A 17802-nucleotide genomic window follows, 5' to 3' on the forward strand; every position below is an offset into this window, starting at 1 on the left:
GTATATTATACATGAATTCGACAAGCATTTGCTACAATAACCCCGAAAACCAATATTTGTCACCTTGTCGTTGTGCTGCCCAAGTGTAATACCAGAAGCGGAGATCACTTTGTTCGCAACTAGACTACTTATGCCCTGTTGAGAGAAATACTTTGTTGTGTCTTCCCTTTGTGTGTAGATTAAAATGGATGGCAACATGCTCAATGATAGCTAATGTATCACTTCAGATATAATGAATTGCCGGCCGGGGTGGCCGAGTGGTTCTAGGGGCTACAGTCTGGAACCGCTCCACCGCTCCACCGCCCACACACCCATGCCCGAGGGAGAACTGGAACCTCCGACGGGGGGAGCCGCAAGAACCGCGACAAGGAGCTCTAAACTGCGAGGCTACCCAGCGCGGCGCCATCAGTAAAGTCAGACACGAGCAAACGATGTCACCTTTATTCGACTTGCGTCTGTGTTGTTTACGACAGATCATTTCAGGAACATGTTTCTACACGTACTTAAAAGTTTGGCTAATATATCACCTAGTTTCTCTATTTTTACTGCACCTCATGTTACGGCGTAAAGTCAAGCGACGGTACGCTAGTCAGAAACGATAGAGCAGAGAGGGTTGGGAGAAAAAGTCAGCCAATCGCACGCTGACTCGACCTTCCTCCAGGACGAAACGCGATAGCACCGGCTCCTGTGCGAAGAGGACACAAGCGCCCCGCCCGACTGGTTGCCGCCCAGTTCAGGAGCAGCTTCAAGAGTAGCGACATAGACGCGTCAACGCTCGTTACTTCACGTGTAGTCTTCATGTAGCACCGACTTGGAATTGTCACACTGAAGAGATTTCTTATTTTGTCTGTTGTCCTTTACTTGCGACACATCTGTGTACCACAAAATTAAGTATTGTAAAATTTTCCTTTCCTAATAAAATTCATGGTGTGGGTTCCTGTAATCATGTCCTAGTTCATGAACCACAGGCAACGTATGAGTGGCCAAATAAGTGGTCCCGACAGTCGGGATACCAGTTACTTTGGAATAAGGCTGGGCATCTCGGACATATTCTGAGTCGTGGTCACCTTTGTGCTCATACGGCAAAGACTACCAAATCCACCAGTTAGTCCCTCAACCGCTAGGGGTAAAACTCAATGGGACTCGGGGCAAAAAAGGCTAGCAACCTGCTTCCCTGGTACTTTAAATATGATGCTGGCAACAATCAGAGCAAAATGCCTCGGACCTTTGGAGGTGACGATGACCCACCACTAACAGACAAACCAGGGACTCCTAAGATACGACTTGGCAAACAAATGGTAATGAGATGGGGAGCTATTAATATTAATGGGGGCTACTCTGGGAAGAAGGTAGAGCTGGCAGAGGCTGCAAGTAAGATGGGGCTGGACGATTTAGCTGTTAGTGACATTCGGGTAAGGGGTGAGAAAGAAGAGGAAGTGGGAGAATACAAGGTCTACCTGTCAGGAGTCAAAGCAGGAATAGCACAATGGGATGTAGGGCTTTACATCAGGAAAGAAATGGAACCCAGCGTAGTTGCAGTAAGGTATGTAAACGAACGACTGATGTGGATAGATTTGACAGTGTCTAGCAAGAAAATTAGGATTGTGTCAGTATATTCGCATTGTAAAGGGACAGATAAAGATAAGATGGATAGTTTTTATGAGGCACTCAGTGATGTAGTTGTTAGAGTAAAGGACAAGGATAGTGTTCTGCTCATGGGTGATTTTAATGTCAGGATTGGAAATCGAACAGAAGGGTATGAAAAGGTTATGGGTAAATTTGGAGAGGATATAGAGGCCAACAGGAACGGGAAATAACTCTTGGATTTCTGTGCCAGTATGGGCTTAGTAATCACAAACTCCATTTTTAAACATAAGAACATTCACCGGTATACTTGGGAAGGCAGGGGAACCAGATCTGTCATTGACTATATAATAACAGATCAGGAATTCAGGAAGGCTGTGAGGGACACGCGTGTATTCAGGGGATTCTTTGATGACACTGATCATTATTTAATCTGCCGTGAAATTGGGATTGTGAGGCCGAAAGTGCAGGAGGTCAGGTCCGTATGTAGGAGGATAAGAGTGGAGAAACTTCAGGATAAGGAAATCAGGCACAAGTACATAACAGCGATCTCAGAAAGGTACCAGTTAGCTGAATGTAGTCAATTACAGTCATTGGAAAAGGAATGGACAAGGTACAGGGACACAGTACTAGAAGTGGCTAAAGAATGTCTTGGAACAGTAGTGTGTAAAAGCAGGAAGAATCAAACATCTTGGTGGAATGACACAGTCATGGCAGCCTGTAAAAGGAAAAAGAAGGCGTATCAAAAATGGCTGCATACTAGAACTCAGGTAGACAGAGAAAGTTATGTCGACGAAAGAAACAAAGCCAAGCAGGTAATTGCAGCATCCAAGAAGAAATCTTGGGAAGACTTTGGAAACAGGTTGGAGACTATGAGTCAAGCTGCTGGAAAACCATTATGGAGTGTAATTAGCAGTATTCGAAAGGGAGGTACGAAGGAAATGACAAGTATTTTGGACAGGTCAGGAAAACTGCTGGTGAATCCTGTGGATGCCTTGGGCAGATGGAGGGAATATTTTGAAGAGTTGCTCAATGTAGGTGAAAATACGATCAGTAATGTTTCAGATTTCGAGATAGAATGGGATAGGAATGATGACGGAAATAGGATCACATTTGAGGAAGTGGAGAAAATGGTCAATAGATTGCAGTGCAATAAAGCAGCTGGGGTGGATGAAATTAAGTCGGAACTCATCATATACAGTGGAATGTCAGGTCTTAAATGGCTACACAGGATAATTGAAATGGCCTGGGAGTCGGGACAGGTTCCATCAGACTGTACAAAAGCAGTAATCACCCCTATCTTTAAACATGGAAACAGAAAAGATTGTAACAACTACAGAGGTATCTCTTTAACCAGCGTTGAGGGTAAAATCTTCTCAGGTATTGTTGAAAGGAAAGTGCGAGTATTAGTTGAGGACCAATTGGATGAAAATCAGTGTGGGTTTAGGCCTCTTAGAGGTTGTCGGGACCAGACCTTTAGCTAACGGCAAATAATGGAGAAGTGTTATGAGTAGAACAGGGAATTGTATCTATGCTTTATAGATCTAGAAAAGGCATATGACCGGGTTCGTAGGAGGAAGTTATTGTCTGTTCTACGAGATTATGGAATAGGAGGCAAACTTTTGCAAGCAATTAAAGTTCGTTACATGGATAGTCAGGCAGCAGTTAGAGTTGACGGTAAATTGAGTTCATGGTTCAGAGTAGTTTCAGGGGTAAGACAAGGCTGCAACCTGTCTCCACTGTTGTTCATATTATTTATGGATCATATGTTGAAAACAATAGAATGGCTGGGTGAGATTAAGATATGTGAACACAAAATAAGCAGTCTTGCATATGCGGATGACTTAGTTGTGATGGCAGATTCGATTGAAAGTTTGCAAAGTAATATTTCAGAGCTAGATCAAAATTGTAAGGACTATGGTATGATGATTAGCATCTGCAAAACGAAAGTAATGTCACTGGGAAAGAAATATAAACGGATTGAGTGCCAAATAGGAGGAACAAATTTAGAACAGGTGGACGGTTTCAAGTACTTAGGATGCATATTCTCTCAGGATGGCAGCATAGTGAAAGAACTGGAAGCGAGGTGTAGCAAAGCTAATTCAGTGAGCGCTCAGCTACGATCTACTCTCTTCTGCGAGAAGGAAGTCAGTACTAAGACTAAGTTATCTGTGCACCGTTCAATCTTTCGACCAACTTTGTTGTATGGGAGCGAAAGCTGGGTGGATTCAGGTTACCTTATCAACCAGGTTGAGGTTACGGATATGAAAGCAGCTAGGATGATTGCAGGTACTAGTAGATGGGAACAATGGTAGAAAGGTGTCCACAATGAGGAAATCAAAGAAAAACTGTGAATGAACTCTATAGATGTAGCAGTCAGGGCGAACAGGCTTGGATGGTGGGGTCATGTTACACGCATGGGAGAAGCAAGGTTACCCAAGAGACTCATGAGTTCAGCAGTAGAGGGTAGGAAGAGTCGGGGCAGACCAAGGAGAAGGTACCTGGATTTGGTTAAGAATGATTTTGAAGTAATAGGTATAACATCAGAAGAGGCACCAATGTTAGCACTGAATAGGGGATCATGGAGGAATGTTGTAAGGGTGCTATGCTCCATACTGAACGCTGAAAGGCATAATCAGTCTTAAATGATGCTGCTGCTGCTGATGATGATAATAAAATTCGTTAATACGATTTGTTTGAATATTGTCAAGCGATCCGAAAAGCGTGTTTCCTAGATAACCCATATTGACGACTAGGCTGGATTCAACACCTCAAATTATTGTTTTACCCGCCGACAGTGTGTGTACATTTACATCTACATACATACTCCGCAAACCACCGTACGGTGCATGGTGCGAGGCAACATGTACCACTGCTAGTCATTTCCTCTCCTGTTCCACCCGCAAATAGAGCGAAGGAAAAACGACTCTCTAAAAGCCTCCGTAAGACCTCTCATTTCTCCTGTCTTACGCGAAATGCACGATCGTAGTCGGGCTCAGATGAGGGTTCTCTGCAGTCTTGCTGTTGTCGCTTCCGTGAAATTTTTCCCCTCCAGGGATTCCTTTTTGATTTCTCGGAGTACCTCCAAACTATTTACGTGCTGATCAAATCCACTGGTAAGAAATGTAACAACACGCTTCTGAACTGCTTCAATGACCTCCTCTAATGCGACCTGGTAGGGATCCCAAACACCTGAACAGTACTCAAGAATGGGCCGCACTAGCGTTCTGTACGCCGTCTCCTTTATGGTGATCTACACTTGCCCGAAATTCTTCCAATGAAATGAGGTCGAATATTCGCTTTTGCTACTACGAACCTCACTCGTCCCATTTCATATCGCTATGCAACGTTCCCTCTATACAGGGTGTTACAAAAAGGTACGGCCAAACTTCCAGGAAACATTCCTCACACACAAATAAAGAAAAGATGTAATGTGGACATGTGTCCGGAAACGCTTAATTTCCATGTTAGAGCTCATATTAGTTTCGTCAGTATGTACTGTACTTCCTCGATTCACCACCAGTTGGCCCAATTGAAGGAACGTAATATTGACATCTGTGATTGTGTTGACATGCGACTCATTGCTCTACAGTACTAGCATCAAGCACATCAGTACGTAGCATCAACAGGTTACTGTTCATCACGAACGTAGTTTTGCAGTCAGTTCAATGTTTACAAATGCGTAATTGGCAGATGCCCATTTGATGTATGGATTAGCACGGGGCAATAGCCGTGGCGCGGTACGTTTGTATCGAGACAGATTTCCAGAACGAAGGTGTCCCGACATGAAGACGTTCGAAGCAATAGATAGGCGTCTTAGGGAGCACGGAACATTCCAGCCTATGACTCGCGACTGGGGAAGACCTAGAACGACGAGGACACCTGCAATGGGAGAGGCAATTCTTCGTGCAATTGACGATAACCGTAATGTCAGCGTCAGAGAAGTTGCTGCTGTACAAGGTAACGCTGACCACGTCACTGTATGGCGAGTGCTACGGGAGAACCAGTTGTTTCCGTACCATGTACAGCGTGTGCAGGCACTGTCGGCAGCTGATTGGCCTCCACGGGTACACTTCTGCGAATGGTTCATCCAACAATGTGTTAATCCTCATTTCAGTGCAAATATTCTCTTTACGCATGAAGCTTCATTCCAACGTGATCAAATTGTAAATTTTCACAATCAACATCAGTGGGCTGACGAGAATCCGCACGCAATTGTGCAATGACGTCATCAACACAGATTTTCTGTGAACGTTTGAGCAGACATTGTTGATTGAGCCCCATGTTCTTCCACCTACGCTCAATGGAGCATGTTATCATGATTTCATACGGGATACTCTACCTGTGCTGCTGCAACATGAGCCTTTACAAGTACGACACAACATGTGGTTCATGCACGATGGCGCTCCTGCACATTTCAGTCGAAGTGTTCGTACGCTTCTCAACAACAGATTCGGTGACCGATGGATTGGTAGAGGTGGACCAATTCCACGGCCTCCACGCTCTCCTGACCTCAACCCTCTTGACTTTCATTTATGGGGTCATTTGAAAGCTCTTGTCTACGCATCCCCGGTACCAAATGTAGAGACTTTTCGTGCTCGTATTGGGGACAGCTGTGATACAATACGCCATTCTCCAGGGCTGCATCAGCGCATCAGGGATTCCATGAGACGGAGGGTGGATGCATGTATCCTCGCTAACGGAGGACATTTTGAACATTTCCTGTAACAAAGTGTTTGAAGTCACGCTGATACGCTCTGTTGCTGTGTGTTTCCATTCCATGATTAATGTGATTTGAAGAGAAGTAATAAAATGAGCTCTACCATGGAAAGTAAGCGTTTCCGGACACATGTCCACATAACATATTTTCTTTCTTTGTGTGTGAGGAATGTTTTCTGAAAGTTTGGCAGTACCTTTTTGTGACACCTTGTATATTTAATCGAAATGACTGTGCCACGTTGCACTCTACAAATGCTGTATTCGAACGGTACACAGTTTTTTTCTACTCATCCACATTAACTTATGTTTTTCTATATCTAGAGGAAGGTGCTATTCATCACACCAACTAGAAATTTCGTCGAAGTCATCTTCTACATTCCTACACTCACTCAACAATAATATCTTTCCGTACACCACAGCGACATCAGCAAAGAGCAGTAAATTGCTGATAACCCTGTACGCCAGGTCATTTTTGGATATAAAGAATAATAGCGGTCCTATCATTCTTTCCTGTTGCATTCCTGACGACACTCTTGTCTCTGATGAACACTCACTTTCGTGGAGCGGGTAATGATTTCTGTTACTTAAAAAGTCTTCAAGCCACTCACATATCTGGGAGCCTAAACTGTACGGTCGGACGTTCGTCAACAATCTGGAGTGGGGCACTATGTCAAATGCTTTCCGAGAATGTAGTAATATGCAATTTATTTGTTGCCCTCTACCTATGGTTTATAGAATGTGCTCCGAATTCTACAGCAGACCATGTTAAGGATTTTGGTCTCTAATTATGGGGTTCAGCTCTCTTACCTTTTTCATATAAAGGAGTGAATACGATTTTTCCATTCGCCTGATACTTTTCGCTGGTCGGAAGATCCGCCATAAATGCAGGCTAAGTAAGGGACCAATGTCATAGAGTAATCTATGTAAAAACGAAATGGAATTCTGTATAGAGCTGAGATATACTTATTTTCAACTGTATGAGTTGCTTCTCTACGCCACGAATGCCAATTTCTATGTGCTCCATGCGCCGCGCTGGTTAGCCGTGCTGTCTGAGGCGTCTTGTCCCAGCTCGCGTGGCTTCCCTCGTCGGAGGACCGAGTCCTCCCTCGGGCATGGGAGTGTGGGTAGTCCTTAGGGTAAGTTTAAGCTAGATTAAGTGGTGTGAAGCCTAGTGACCGATGACCTCAGCAGTTTGATCCCACAAATTTCCAAATTTTCACCATTCGGGAGTCTACGACAACCAAATTACTATACGTTAGTACGATCTTGTTGGAAAAATGGTTTCTTAAATGGACATTTCAAACTTCAGGTTGTTTTTTTGCTGTTTGCTATTGCCACCACAAACTGGTCGGAGAGTGATTCGATAGAAGCCTACGATCCACTTAGTGATGTTGCATAGAACCAGGGTTTTCTAGGGTTCTCGCAAAGACCTTTCGCTGAGGTGTGACGGCGGAAGTTGTATGTTTCGTGATTTGTTCTTTTCACGGACTCACGATTTCTACAAACTTTTGCCTGTCAGCATTTGCTGTCTCTTTTTTCTACCGAGAGGCAATATTCTCTGTTTCCTCAGCATTTTCCGAATTTGGTTATTACACTACGGAGGGTCCTTTCTATTCTCTAGCCACTTAAGTGGTACATCCGTCTCCAAATTTACAATTAGTTAAAATTTTGCCCATAATCCTTCTACCTGGAACTGAATGTGTCTATTCAGTAGCCATCGTTGCTATGGTGGCATCAAAATCACTAATCTCTGTTTCTATACTTACACTATCGATAAGATCAGGCCTGTTTGTACAGTATGCTATCGAAAGTATCTGGGCACCTGGCTGAAAATGACTTAAAAGTTCGTCGAGCTCTCCATCGGTAATGCTAGAATTGAGTACGGTGTTGGCCACCCTTAGCCTTGATGGTAGCTTCCATTCTTGCAGGCGTAAGATCAATCGGGTGTTGGAAGGTTTCTTGGGGAATGGCAGCCCACACTTTACGGAGTGCTGCTCTGAGGAGAGGTATCGATGTCGGTCGGTGAGGCCTGGCATGAAGTCGCCGTTCCAAAACCTCCCAAAGGTGTTCTAGAGGATTCTGGTCAGGACTGTGCAGGCCAGTCCATTACAGGGATGTTATTGTCGTGTAACCACTCAGCCGCAGGCCGTACATTATGAACAGGGTCTCGATCGTGTTGAAAGATGCAATCGCCATCCCCGAATAGCTCTTCAACAATGGGAAGTAATAAGGTGCTTGAAACATCAGTGTAAGCCTGTGCTGTGATAGTGCGACGCAAAACAACAAGGGGTGCAAGCCACTTCCATGAAAACACGACCATAACACCACCGTCTCCGAATTTTACTTTTGGCGCTACAAACGCTGCCAGATGACGTCCACCGGGCATTCGCCGTACCCAAATCTTGCCATCAGATCTCCACATTATGTATTGTGATTCGTCATTCCACACAACGTTTTTCGACTGTTCAATCGTCCAGTTTACGAAGCGATGCTTCGTTTGGCATGTACCGGCGTGATGTGTGACTTATGAGTTGCTGCTCAACCATGAAATTCAAGTTTTCTCACCATCCGCCCAGCAGTCATAGTACTTGCAGTGGTTCCTGATGAAGTTTGGAATTCCTGTGTGATGGTCTAGACAGATGCCTGCCTATTACACATTAACCCACTTCAACTGTCGGCGGTCTCTGTCAGTCAACAGACCAGGTCGGCCTGTACGCCTCTGCGCTGTACGTGTCCCTTCACGTTTCCACTTCACTCCCTTATCGGAAACAGTGGACCTGGGGGTGTATAAGAGCTTGGAAATCGCCCGTACAGATGTATGACACAAGTGACACCCAATCACCTGACCACGTTCGAAGTCCGTGGGTTCCGCGGAGCGCCCCATTCTGCTCTCTCACCATGTCTAATAACTACTGAGGTCGCTGATATGGAGAACCTGGGAGTAGGTGGAAGCATGATGCAATATGAAAAACGTATGTTTTTGGCGGAGTTCGGATACTTCTGATCACATAGCGTAGCCACAAGTTATAAAATACTTCCTTTGCTTGTGGGTTGTCTGAGCAGGTGTTTAAGACAGTTTTCGGAAAACGTGTTCAGAAGTACTTCACAAGACTGTCTGGTCGTACAACCTGCAGTGAATCCATAGATGTTTCACTCTATAGGCGGAGGATTGGATTCACCTCCAACTAATATTACATGAGCTGCGTATTTCCGCGATACTGACCGAGACTTCCCTTGAATGACTCAAAAACTGTCAGAGCACAATCGGACAGCCGGTTAAAACGTCCAAAAATTAACTTGATTTCACACAGACCTGTTATAGGCGATCATATAACTTTACTGTCACTTTCAAATCCGACTTGAGTAGAGGAAAGCACAGGTGAAATAAAATTCTGATTAACCTCTCAACGTCCGGATAACTCCAGAGTTCAGAAGCGATGTAGCAGAATTAGTATCACCTTTACACTAGTTTTGAAACAATTTATTTTGTTCGTCTGGAGAATTCTGGAATAGCCAATGTGATAGGTTCAAGTGAGCGCAGATTTATGAATTATTTTCTATTGTACTGTATCGCGAAACTTCGCGGCCACTGTGTTGCTGTCAGGCAAGAAACGAAGTACGAGTGTATCTTTCGCTGGCACGCTCGCATAACTACAGGATGAAACCCAGTTTACGTAGAGATGACTGGTCCTCTTTCTTTCACAGTGACGATGCAACTATCGTGACTATTTTCTTTTTATTTCTATTTCTGTGGTGTTTCTAACACAGATATCGTAGGAGAACTGAGCTCTTTATAATACCCCAAGCACAAGAAAAGTAAATTAACGAAGAAACTGTTCTATTTTATGAGCTGCACATCGTTAAAGGCGCATGAAAACAATGGCGAATATAACAGCTGCGGGAATAACGCTTATTTTCGCCGGAGATAGACTGATCATAACGATTGCCTCTGTGTCATATACTCCGCTGGACATTTTACGACGGCAGTTCAAAGAACATCATTACAATAATGAACAACTCTCGCGATGGGCTCACGTGTGCCTGTACATAGGTGAGTATTTTGCTCGTACTTGTCTGTCTATGTGTGTGTTTTATTTGAGACAGTAAATATTACAGAGGACTGAATCACCTACTATAAGTCTCGCAAAAGAAGGCTATCAATATTCATGTGAGAGCAATGCCAAGGAATAGACGAGAGAACAGCTAGAGAACACGTCGCAGAAGTGGCTACATGCGTCGGATTTCCACAGTGAAGTACATTCAGTACTAGAGAAGAACATGAAGATTGTCCCACGGGACGAAGCTGTAACCACAAAACTTTTCTCTCTGCGTACACCCTAATCTTACTATCTTCTTATCCGGAAGAGACGCAGCGATGTGGAGCTTTGATTAATTCTCTAAGCTCTGATCGGTACGAGATTATCTCCATAAAATTCGAGGAGAATGTTAGATTGGTTCGCTGAATGAGGCTACTGCCTCTTTCCTTACCCATCTTTGCCGAGTTGAATTTGTAATCCTGATGTCAAAAGGCGATTAAACTGCATTGTTTCCATCTTTCAAATAAAAGCACGTAATAAACGACAAGAAACTATTTAGTACCATTTTCTGATCAACTACCGCTCATCCTTAGTGTAACGTAACACCGCTGTCACACATGTAGCCTTGTAGGAAGTCTTCTAAATTGACGCTGCAGTAGGCAAGCACTGAAGGAAAACAAATTGTTTCAAATAGGAAGTGTCGTACGTCAGTTTTGTGGAAGCCAACCTACAGTGCGTGGCGGGAGGTACTGCTTGGAGCACAGTCATTTTCCCCTTCCTTGTCCCATTCTCGGATAGCAACTAGCGTAAGCAACAGTATGAGATATAATACATCGTCCGATAAAAAAAAATTGTGTTTGTGTGTGTGTGTGTGTGAGAGAGAGAGAGAGAGAGAGAGAGGGAGAGAGAGAGAGGGAGGGAGAGAGAGAGAGAGAGAGAGAGAGAGAGAGAGAGAGTGCGTTTGGAGATACGGGCGCTCAACACCGAGGTCATCAGCGCCCTTACACATATTGGAAGAAACGAATGTGGAGAAAACGATAAAAATTTTTGTTACGCAGTACCGAGGAAGCATATCAAATGACAAACATTCACTCAGTACACCTCACTCGCATTCACTTACACAATCACTCATCTCACACGCCTTAAGGCAATAGACAAAGGTTGAAAGGTGCTATACATGGAATTGAAACAGAAGTAAAACCACGGAAGAGCTAATAGAAAGGTACAAGGAAATGTTTTAGTACTTTCAACATTGCAGCCCAGTCAGCAATCGTGATAATGTAATATATAAGAAACTATCAGCCTCGGTTGCGGTAATGAAACCAACCTTTACCCAGGTTTCAGCCTAATTACAGCTTCTGACTACGCCTTTTCAGGCTGTTTTAATTTTATTTCTAGACCGTGCCCTCGTAGACATTTTATAGAATCAGGTTAATCTTCTGAAGAAGGCTCAACTACTTGGGCTGAAACTTAGGTAAAAGTTGGTTTCATTACCGCAATCGAGGCTCATAGTTTCTTATACAGAAACAAATGTGACTGGCTGACCACTTACAAAAAACGTGGATGAATCAGTCACCGTCTTGACACATGAAGGCCGTCTCTTTAAATTTAAGGATTTTAAGCTATATTGTTGATTGCGTTTACTTAAACATATGGTTTGACCTTTTTGGGTTCATAAACATTTTAATTTTGTCTGTTATTACTTTTGTATTGTAATTTCATGTAGTGACACGTTCCATGACCTTGGTGATTTGCTCCTCAATTTGGTCCTACGGAACTTGATGTGTAAATAAATAAATAAACATCACACAACCTTATAACTCTAACCGACATTAGCTTCAATGCCTTTTAAAATAGTGTGCATAATTGTCGCTGCCCTTTAATCCGAAAATAAAACACAGTCTAGCAAAATACGGCGCACAGTGATCCGCACGCCATAAGCGCCACACACTGGGAAGTCGTCTCGCCGGAGCAATGAGCCATGCCTCATAGACGAATAAGGAGGCCCTCGTCCCGTTGACGAGGGAGAATTTCATATGATTCTGTATATGATGTATTAAATCTCAAACTAAAATCTATAAAAAGAAATTAATTTGCTAGTACTCAGTACCTACAGTTAAAATTACTCTTCTTTTAAAAATATGTGAAATTACGAAATGCCTGTTTACTTAAAATTCATAGTACTAATTGCGCAATCTAACGCTAATTATTAAATTTATTCCTGGATTCATTTATAAAGTAATGTTATATCTTTGTGACGACTCTTCTTTTGTCAAGAAAGTGTGTAAGCTTTTTTGCTTTGTAAACTCTTTGGAGTATTGTGAGTACCGCAGAGTGTAAGTAGTAGTGGGCATGCCTGTGATGGAATCAGACGTGTTTTTGATTGTGTCACTAATAATGTAATTTGCGGTCTCATGGAAGTGGAAATTGCAAAGACGGCGTGACATTGAAAAAGTGACAAAGAATAAAATTCAAGAAATATACAGGCAAATTTTCATCGGGTATTTAGTCATCAGGAATCCACAACGTTAGATCAGCAGCAAGAATGTACCTCTAGACACAAGACTTCGAGCCAACAACAAGAGATAATGAAGGTAAATAAAAAGTTTTTCTTTTGTATCTCTTACGCCTCTCGAAGCTTTTGAAAATAGTGAAGAGACTAAGAGAAAATTAATGGCGACGTGTGGCAGGGTACGATTACAAACTCCATCCCACAAATTGACATCCAGCACGCCCACAACACTTTTCATGCACGTTTGCATGCTTGTATTCAATGTTCTGGCTGTTGCACCGATTATTAATTTACCAGCGTTTCAGATTTGCTATGGCTTGCATTGCGCATTCGTTAATCTGTGATCTAGCAATATTAATGAATTAAATATGTTAACTACACAAATGTAATCCGGAATTTTCGTTAGTTTAAATTAAACATCTTTTGATTTGACAATTTTTTCCATCTGTTGATGTCGATCCTGGCGCTCTAGCATAAAGTGCCTGGCTGGAAACCGAGAGGTCACGAGGCAGTAACTCGGTCGCCCCACGGATGGTTCAAATTATTCAAATGGCTCTGAGCACTGTGGGACTTAACATCTGAGAACTTTGAACTACTTAAACCTAACTAACCTAAGGACATCACACAGCAGCAGCGCGGTTCCGGACTGAAGCGCCTAGAATCGCTCTGCTACAGCCCCCACGGATGTTTAGGTCTTCGTTCTAATATAGCCGAGGAGAGGTGTTGTCAAAAACAACATGTGCTTGGCATTCCATGTTAATCTGTACGTCCTCTTTCGTCCCAATTGGACAGTACGGGTAGCTCAGGAATACGAAAGCCGTAGAAGAGGGGTGCAATAGTTTTAATCAAATGGAACTACATGGCTCCAGAGACCTTTTCAAGTCTCAAACATTTATGAAGTGCATATGCAGACCGAGGCGACAAATGAAAATGAGTGTACCAGGCCTGTATTCGAAAGCGGGTCTCCTGCTCACTAGGCACATATGCTGACCACTACACGACCCTGGCTACACCAACGTGGCACAGTGACTTCGTACAACAGCACAGACTATCGTGGCACGCTTCCCTTCTCATGCTGACCACTACACGACCCTGGCTACACCAACGTGGCACAGTGACTTCGTACAACAGCACAGACTATCGTGGCACGCTTCCCTTCTCAGTCTATATTCCCATTCACACTTCAGTCCACTTGTTTTCCTCTTAAAACTCGAGTGCTTAAAAAGATTACTTAACGTCTCATGATTTGCTTGGTGTCATCTGCCTCTGCGATAGGCTCACCGGTTGCTACTCATTGCTAACGAATGTGGGTAAGTCAAAATCATGTTTTAGTAAGGTGACTTGCAACAGCTGCACAGGAACTTAAGGGAAAACATTTCTGACATTAGCTGTACGAATTATCCTTTATTTTTTACCGTTTTCAGTCGTAGTGATTATCATTATGGGAAGAAAAATTAGTACATTAGGTGGGTGACCAATTCATCCTTTCCTGTAGACGAATAGAACTTCCTGAAAATTACAAGATGTTTACTTAACCACATACAGCAAACTGTAAGCTTCCCCCTTACTGATCGGTTTTAATGCGGTAATATGACCGTGAGAGCGCCTAATGAACTTGATTCTGGATGAGACTATCGTCTCTGAGGAAAATTTGACCAATTAGTGGACAGACGCTTACGAGTCGTTCTAAAGAACAACGTATTCTACTCCAGCACTTTCTACTTAAATGGATTTTGTTTAGTACTCAAATCAGTGACACCACTTGCATAAGATGCGAAACTATAGGGGAACTACGTGACTCAAAGAGTCGACAGCAAAATTAATTGGAGTAATACAGAAATAAATTAATACGGTTGTCAGCCCAGTTTGACACTATCTGTCCAAAATCTGATCAATAATGTGGACAGCAGTGAATACGTAATCGTTTGGCTGTACGTGTGGCAGCAGGTCTGACAAAACAATACCTTAGGAAATAATAATGAATGAAGAAATCAGTCGTCCGGTATCGTTAAAACTTAGGTATGTTAATTTGGAAAATTATGTTACAACAGTAATTTACGTAACATCAGATTAACACTTACTTACGTTCACTACATTCCTGGACATGGCAAGCTAAGTACTTTGTATAAACTGCAATTACCATGAAAAAATGTTTAGCCGGCCAGTGTGGCCGGGCGGTTCTAGGCGCTTCAGTCTGGAACCGCGCGACCGCTACGGTCGCAGGTTCGAATCCTGCCTCCGGCATGGATGTGTGTGACTCCTTATGTTAGTTAGGATTAAGTAGTTCTAAGTTCTAGGAGACTGATGACCACAGATGTTAAGTCCCATAGTGCTCAGAAACATTTGAACCATTTTTTTGAAAATTTTTATCGATCGGATAAGCAGCTTTTGGCTTTCAACAGGATGACAACTTCGGAATACTGGCCGTGCCAGTGCACAACAGCATTATTACAACCGACATATATGTGGAAAAAAGTGTATTCATTTTCTCCTTTAATTTTAAATTACCATAATTACTTTAATTTTAGTTACGTTACTTTGTCTTCAGTCAGTAAGCAAGAATGATTTTGCACCTAAATATTAATGAACAACACGGTTAATTTATGCAGCTTCATTATTAATTACTTTCAACTATCGTCTTTGCAAACAAAGACAACTGATACAGATTATTAATACTTTTCTATTAATTATTTAGACAACGACACGAGGGTACTCAATAGCTGGAAAAGAATAGGACTTTAAGTAGGTGACAATGACTGACTATAATGGAAGATCACGTACATACAGTTTTTACGTAGAACACTTACTAATGTTGTTAATTTCACAGAGAATGTCACTCGGTAATGGCTCACGAAGTTTATAACGTGAACTAAAATAAAACAACCTTGTAGGAAGTTACAGTTGTTAATCCGTCGTCTTCGTTGTCGTCTAGAATGTTGCTATTGCTCCATGTACACTGAAGAGCCAAATAAACTGGTACACCTGCCTAATTTCGTGTAGGGCCCCCGTGAGTACGCAGGACTGCCGCAGCACGACGTGACATGGACTCGACTAATGTCTGAAGTAGTGCTGGAGGGAACTGACAGCATAAATCCTGCAGGGCTCTCCATAAATCCGTAAGAGTACCAGGGGGTGGAGTTCTCTCCTAAACAGCACGTTGCAAGACATCCCAGATATGCTCAATAATATTCATGTCTGGGAAGTGTGGCAGACAGCGGAAGTGTTTAAACTCAGAAGAGTGTTCATGGAGCCACTCTGTAGCAATTCTGGACGTGTGGGATGTTGCATTGACCTGCTGGAACTGTCCAAGTCCGTCGGAATGCACAATGGACATGAATGGATGCAGGTGATCAGACAGCACGCTTACGTACGTGTCACCTGTCAGAGTCGTATCTAGAAGTATCAGGGGTCCCATATGCCTTCAACTGCACACGCCCCACACCACTATAGAGCCTCTACCAGCTTGAACGGTCCGCTGCTGACATGCACGGTCCATTGATTCATGAGGTTGTCTCAATACCCGTAGACATCAATCCGCTCGATACAATTTAAAACGAGACTCATCCGACCAGGCAACATGTTTCCAGTCTTCAACAGTCCAATGTCGGTGTTGACGGTCCCAGGCGAGGCGTAAAGCTTTGTGTATCGTGCAGTCATCAAGGGAGTCAAGAGTGGATCTAGGGCTGCGAAAGGCCATGTCGATATTTCGTTGGATGGCTCGCACGCTGACACTTTCTGATGGCCCAGCATTGAAATCTGCAGCAATTGCGGAAGGGTTGCACTTCTGTCACGTTGAACGGTTCTCTTCAGTTGTTGTTGTTCCCGTTCTTGCAGGTTCTTCTTCCGGCCGCAGCGATGTCGGAGAGCTAGTGTTTTACCCGATTCCTAATATTCACGGAACACTCATGAAATGGTAGTATGGAAAAATCCCCACTTCATCGCTACCTCGGAGATGCTGTGTCCCATCGCTCGAGCGGTCTTCAAACTCAGTTGAATCTGTAACTGCGCCAGACACTTGTCTTATAGAGGCGATGCCGACTGCAGTGCCTTATTCCGCCTGTTTACCCCTCTCTGTATCTCAATACGCATGCTCATACCAGTTTCTTTGGTGCTTCAGTGTAATACTGTGGATACACCTTGATCGGAATGACCAATAATGGGGCAGGATTATATTAATATTGGAGCCTCTTACACCCTCCTCTGTTCGTCGTGCCTCGCTAGTAAAAATAGCACGATACGTTGTCCCGACGGTGTTCGCCACTCGCGTGTGTTCACTCTTACGTTTCACAACCAAGTCAGTGTTCTGCGTGCTCGGCTCTGACGTCAAAGATGCCTCGAGAGACAACGCTCCTATACTAGTCTTTACTCTGTGTCAACGACATTGCTTTTCCTATTTTTCGCTAACGGCATTAATCCAGAATAAATGCAGCACAATACAAAAGAATTTTTAGACGTTACAGCACAAATTACACTTCTAATTAACACAGAGTACCTTAAGATTTACAGAATAAAACAGGTACATCATATTTGTAATAAATGTAATGAGCAAAAAATTTTAGTTCGCCCATCTGTATTATAGTGTCAGAACACCATAACTGTAAACAGCATACAATTGATCTCTGAGATTAGTCCTCAATCTATTTTTTCGTACTCGGTTGTGAGTTACTGTGCGCCCAATTTTCTGCTCTTTACAGTTATGGTGTACTACGTACCACGAGATCTCTAAATCATGTCGACCAGTACCCTAACCATTGCGCCACATCTCCCGGTGATGTCATTCGAACGTACATCTGCATCTTCTAGCGCTGCAAAACAGCATCGCTCTCCGCTGCTAAAGGTAATGATATTCAAGGTAATTGTGGACAGTCATTAGGTTACGACTTCGTAAGGAACGTCTGTGTTTGCACTCGTCGAGCAGTAATTGCATGTGACTGGCCAGTAACTTTCGGA

Source organism: Schistocerca gregaria, chromosome 3 (assembly GCF_023897955.1).
Source record: "Schistocerca gregaria isolate iqSchGreg1 chromosome 3, iqSchGreg1.2, whole genome shotgun sequence".
In the NCBI taxonomy this organism is placed as follows: domain Eukaryota; kingdom Metazoa; phylum Arthropoda; class Insecta; order Orthoptera; family Acrididae; genus Schistocerca; species Schistocerca gregaria.